Raw genomic sequence first — 6403 nt, 5'->3', positions numbered from 1 at the left:
AAGGTCTCTTTCTATAAGTCTATAATATATAACTAAACTATTGTTGTATGTAAAGTAAATAAGATTTTTAAAATGTTTAAGAAGCTTCATTTAAAATTAAATTAAAACGCAGAGTCCCCCGGACCGGTGGCCAGGACCTGGGCAGTGTGAGTGCCACTGAAAATCAGCTCGCCTGCCATAGGTTGCTTACCCCTGGGCTAGATTCTGAGGAACCAAAGAAAGGCAGATGTAATGACCTGACCTATCGAAGTTCTTTGTCTCACACTTTGTCTTAACTATTTAGGAGCTATGTTGAAATGGTAAGCTCTTCAGGGCAGTGCACAGTGCTTAGCACATTAGGGTCCTGATCTCAGGAACAGACTCGCTGCACTACAGCAACACAAGAATAACAACAGAGAAAGTGCACTCAACCAAGCCATCGTCTTCTGCGCCTAATATCATGTTCTTAAGCTTTGCTAAGTGAAACTCATTCTTACCATCTTTCCTGCATGGTATTTCTCCACTGACCAAGTACCAGAGTGTATGATTTATTCTGCCACTGCTAGCGCAATCAGAGATAATGTATTCCTGAGATAAAGTAGGACTAATTAACAACCAGTCAATTGCCTCTTTTATACTTTCAGATTTCTCAGCTTGTCAAGTTGAGAATGGTAACATAATTATATTAATTCATTAGGAATAATAATTTTAGCCTAAATAATCTGTTTTCTCCTTTTACACTGTTGTTAGGTTAAGCTGGCCTTATTGATTCAGGTGTGGGTAGCATTCATTCCCGCTGAGAATAGTCATTCTGTTCTGGCAGGTTACCTGTCCTGACAATTAGCCGTAGATGTCTGGCTCCTATTGAAAAGTAACTGAGTGTTGGTCATTAGGCCAAAGCGCCTATTGCTAAGTAAAGGCATATTGCTGAGTGAAACAAAGCCCTAGCAAGCTTTAAGGATAATTTGTAGTAATAATGCACCGTGATGACATTAAGATATTTGACCGCTACTGATAGCAGTAAGAATGGAAAAATTAGTTGCTTAATGTAATATCCTGTTTAATTAAAGCAAGTCTTTTTAACCACAAAATGTACTAACCCCATGAGTATGGAAAGTCTGGATATTACAATACGGGCTCGGAAATTTGCAGCGTGTATCAAACAAAAGGGAATATCAGTAACTGTCATGTATAAAAAAGGGGAAGTTGTAAGTGATAAACAGCTAATCTATAGTAGTTTTGTTAGAAGAATTGATCTTAAAACTGCTCAAGTCATCAGCTGCAAGCTCCGATTTCTAGAAAAACTAGGTATCGTATGGAAATATCTTCCTTTGTCTTTGTGTGCTGTTTCAATAAAGGCAATCAAGCTTGAGTACTCCAGCAAAAGACAAGACAAAGCAAAAACTTTGAAAGTGTTATTCAAGCATCTTTTTAATCTTATTCTTACATTTTTTTTCTTATCTTAGTTTAGCATGATGCAAAACTGTTGATTTATGCTTTACAAAAACTTTTGCTACATAGGAGTTTTGTGACGGGGAAACATTTTATGTATTTATTTATTTACTTACTTATTTGCATAAACATCTACCAAGTTCCAGGCATCAGCTCTATGTACAGTGGGGTGTAGTGGTTGGAGCAGAAGACTGGACACTAGGACTTCTGAGTTCTGTTCCTGGTTCTGGTATTTTCTTATTATATGACCTTGGGTAAAATTTCTAAGTGACTTTGGAGCCAGCCCTATTTTCAAAAGTGTTGTAGGCACTAAGAAACCTAAAACCCTTTGACTTTCAATTAGATTAAATCTTCCTTTAATGTTTCTCCACATCTTTTGTACTTTCCAAATTGTGCAGTTGAACATAACTTCTTTACAAAAAATAGAGAAGAAGAAAAACAAAAAAGCTGTGTGAAAAATGATAGTAATACAAACCAAAACCAATGGACAGTGGAAGAAAAATAGTTCTCACAAAAATGTCAGCATCAACCCTGCAAGTGGGAGAATGGGAAGGATGTTGTTAAGGGGTAAAAAAAAAAATCTCTATATAAATAGTACAGATACAGGAAATATTGCACTAGAAGATAATGGTTTGAGGGATGTCAAAGGTGATTTACTTTTCTCTGCATTTTAGCTTCACACGGGTTCTCTGGATAATGACTGATCATGTTGTTAGGTCAGACAACGAACCTTGCCGTCTGGGTTAAAAAGTCCCTGACAAATTTGGCGACTCCGCCGGGACTCGTCTGACTCTCCGGTGCGGGATCAGACTCCGAAGCAACGCAGCGCGCATCCTCTGGCTTCGAGGAGCCTTGCCCGGTAACCTGATCCCTGCATCGGCGATAAGGCGAGTTCTGTGAACCAGCTGAAGCCCGTACAAACCCAGCAATGTCCACCTACCCGTTGAGTAGGATCCAGGTCTTCGGGGTTCGAGTCCCTGGGGAGGTCAGGTCTTTGGGGTTCGAGTCCCTGAATAAGGTAAGCGATCGCCATAAAGGGGTTAAAGTCCCTGGGAAAGGGGTTAGAGTCCCCGGGAAAGGGGTTAGAGTCCCCGGAGAGGGGTTAGAGTCCCTACAGGCTAAATGGGACAGTTTGGCAGCAAGTGCCCGGGGGACGCCCCGTTGTCTCTGGTACTTAGAAATTGGAAGGAAATTTCTGGAACAACCGGTTTGACTAAATCTAAATGAGAAACTTATGCCAAATTCAATGGCCTTCCTTTACTACCCATTTGTCCCCGACTAAAGACTGGCCAAGGTGCAGAACCTTTTCTGTTGACAGGATGGATTCCCTCAGGAATATCCTGGTTGATCTTAGACCGGGACAAATGGATTATTTATTTGCATGGTATAACTATAAACCAAAAGAAAAACTGCTTTCGGCCCCAGCTGGCTGTGAAAAAATATAGACAGAGGCAAACCAAAGTTACAGTGCTGAGATTACATTTGCAAAGCTTAACTATCCAGTGAGATCCAACAGTCTGCCTTTGAGACCCTGGAGCCGGCGTGGTTTGGGGACACTGAAGAAGCCCCAGGCAGCCGGCCTGGACTGGAATCTCTGAAAGAGACCCCAGGGTGTAAAAGAACAGCCCTCCCAAGAGTGAGAAGTTAACTCTATAGTTGCTAAAGGGAATTAAGCAGTGAAACTTGGTAAGAATGTCTGTAAGTAATCCAGGCAAGAAGTTATTTAAGTGGAATTATTCGACTATGAATACGTTAGTCTAATTTGCTGAAGAACACTCCTGCTGTGTACAATCTGTATTTTATAAGTTTAAAATAAATTGGTATTGTTTAAAGTTGCAAAACCGAAAATACTTTTGCCAGGCACAGGAAACTAGTGTTGTTTAAGGTATTTAGCATTTAATCCTTAAAGTGACTTAATGCTACAAGAGTTAAAATGTTTTAAATAAAGACCAAAGGTTGTGGCTGCAGCAGAGTAGTCAAAGCCAGAAGAATAAAAGATTTAAATTTGTTTTTGGGTAACAAAATAGCAGATAAAAGATCTAGTAAAGAGATAGAAAGACAGTGCCCCTGGCTCTGTGTGGTTGAGCTGTCACTTTGCTGTGGGTGCATGGAGATTTTGTAAGCATAAAAAAAAAAACAGTTATACCTTGTGTAGAAATTGATGTGGCTAGTGTTGTAGAAATTGAATTGTGGATAGAATGTGCATTTTCCCCAGAACATGTGCAGTGTATATTGTAGCAGAGGTAAAAGAAATGCAAACCTGCCAATATAGGTTGTGTTGTCTCTTTCAGATCACTGTGTGTTTGAAAGCAGAAGTTACAAGTAAAAGGCAATCAAAAGTCTAGGAAAGTTAATTGTGTCCTTTTTTAAAGTAAGAATCTTTAAGCTGTGGATAGCTTTGGATCTGGAAGCAAGCCAGAAAGCATCTGTATTAATGCAATTTTCTAACTAATAAAGTAGAAGCCACTGAAACCTGGCTGCCTATAAAACAAATACAAAAAAATATGGGGTAATTCCTCTGTTTTGCCTAAAATCAACAAGAGTATGTGTATATAAAGGAAATATTTTAAGTAATTAATGTCTTTCAAATCATCAGAGAAAACGGATGCCAGCTAAACAGCATTCAAGGTACCATGCATTTACTAGTACAATAGAAATTATTTTTGTGTTCTATGTCCTGTCTTGTGAAGTTTGTCTAGTGGCCAGAATTGTTGTGTTTAATATTTTCATAAGACAGTCGAGTTCAAAATTAAATAAAAGAGTTAAATAAAAAAGCAGATACTTGTTTTATTCAACTTAGAATACAAAGTGTTTAAATAAATCAAAAAAAAATGTAATATACTAAAGTCTAATACATTTGCTTAAGTAAAAAAAAAGGCTTCATTGGTCAAATCTTTTAATTAAAAAAAATGTTGTTAAAATTTGCATATCAACAGTCTTTGGAAGCAAGGACATGGAAGGTTAACCCACTCCCCATATTGCACATGGGATCCTTCTGGCTACCTCAGATTTCTAGCCAGAGGGCTGAGGAGGGAGGAAAGCTATTGGACACCAGAGGTTGTACCGAGTGGACTCCTCAAAGGTGGGTGTGCTTGTCCTGGTTTGTTGCTCCAAAGCTCTGTATAGAAGTTATTTTACTGGAAGAGTGTATATGGCATAAATTGAATAATAAGACTAATGTACTGTATAATGGCAATGTGTATGTGTTCATTGTTGAAAAAAGGTGTATGAGTGAAAAGTGAAAGTTTCCTTTGTAGGTTAAAAAAAGCCAAGAAGAGAAGAAGAAAAAAGAACAGAATGAGTTAACTGGAAAAAAAAAATAGCTGGCAAGCTCAGTCTAAAGATAAGATGCTGGCCCATCCAAGGGCACTGCCCACAGCTAAGACTTGGCTGACAGCCAAGAAAAGGGGGGCCTGAATGTGCCCAAGCAGCTGTAAAATCTGCAAAACACTGCCAGGCATTAATGAAATGTGTTAGGTTTTTCTCACAGGTAAAGAAGTGCTACCTAAAGACCGTAGCAGCCCTGCCATTCATTGAAACCAGGAGACTGAGTCTACGTAAAGTCCATCAACGAAAGACTGCTTTGACTCCATGCTAGAAAGGCCCTTTCCAAGTCCTGTTAACCACCGACACCGCTGTGAAGTGCCAAGGACTGCCTACCTGGACTCATGTTTCTCACTGCAAAAAGACTCCTCCACCTCGGGAGGACTCTCCGACTGATGATCAGCCTATTCCTCCTTCTAACTCTGCTGTGCCTTCTGGACAGCAAAGAAAAGAAAAAAAAAAGACAAAGTGAAGTGCTAGTAACCTCTCCGTTGTCCACTGACAGACCTACTGTGCCTTTAGATTTTTTCCTAAAAGAAGCAAAACCCATTACAGGGTGATGTGCTAGTAACCTCTCCCCTGTATGATGCTGAACCACACTGTTTCAGAAAAAGAGAAGAAGGAACACTTGCTCTATTGAAACCACCAAAGCCCAAGAATTCCTGATTAAAAAAAAAAATTAAGAACTAACCCTGGTGAAGAAACAAAGAATTACACACTGGCAGGAAGAAACTTGTGGGACCCATGCTTGGGAATGTGGTTTTGATTGGATTTTGGGGTTTATTCTACAGGCTGCGCCCTGTGTTTTGAATAAGTCCTTCAGCATGTATTGCCCTCCCTAATTGGATTTTAAATGCAAAAAAGGGCTGCTATTAAATTAGCACAATAGAGGGTTTGGGTTATTTCCTCTAGAAAGAAGAGAGACTTGACCGGATCCCTATGGGATAGGGCTAACAGTACAGCAGCAGTTTAAAATATTTTAAGAACCAAAAACATGATAAGAAATTAGGGCAACTAAAGAAGGCCACAAGCCTTATTTGTGGAGCACAGCTAACCCAAGTACAGGCTGGAATTGGTGAGTTACATGTTATCTCCGCCCTTAGTACTATGACCCAGAAGTTGCTGATAGAGATGGTATTGAATATCACTGAGGCTGGGAAGGCATTGCAGTGGGATCTAGCATGTTCCGGCTTGGCCCACTGCCCTTACAGACACATCAGGAGTACCATCTGATCTGTGGCCATGAAGAAATACTTGGAGACTTTCCTGGTGGAAGTGCGGACATTCTCAATGCTCCTTCCAAGCATATGGACCGGTTAGGGAGGTGTGGGCTCCCACATACCGAATCCTGCCGGGTCCATGGGGAGGATGCATGTGGGATTGGGTAATTCACCAAGACATCTGGGAAATTAGACTAACGCCGATGCCCTGGTGGACTTGGCAACCACACAGAGAAAACTAAGGCAGATGGTTCTCCAGAACCACTTGGCTCTAGATATTTTACTGGCCTCTCAGAAAAGAACATGTGCATTAATTGGACAAGAATGCTGTGTGTATGTCCCAGATGTTTATAATGCCACTTAGGAAAGAGCAAACCACCTTATGGAGGTAGCAAAGGACCACGGAGGGAAGCGAATTGAATCCTGGT

At 40.3% G+C, this 6403-nt stretch overlaps 1 long non-coding RNA gene across 1 annotated transcript; it reads left to right on the top strand.

Moving 5' to 3' along the window:
• The first annotated feature begins 2152 nt into the window (after positions 1-2152).
• On the top strand, positions 2153-5434 carry LOC117868020. The gene is made up of 2 exons (XR_004643556.1): positions 2153-2449; positions 4922-5434. It is a non-coding gene; the product is annotated as an uncharacterized LOC117868020 (long non-coding RNA).
• Positions 5435-6403: the final 969 nt, after the last annotated feature.

The sequence above is a fragment of the Trachemys scripta genome, chromosome 19 (assembly GCF_013100865.1).
Source record: "Trachemys scripta elegans isolate TJP31775 chromosome 19, CAS_Tse_1.0, whole genome shotgun sequence".
NCBI classification, from domain to species: domain Eukaryota; kingdom Metazoa; phylum Chordata; order Testudines; family Emydidae; genus Trachemys; species Trachemys scripta.
The sequence above is the reverse complement of the archived record's forward strand: the minus strand, read 5'-3'. Positions and strand labels throughout refer to the sequence as shown.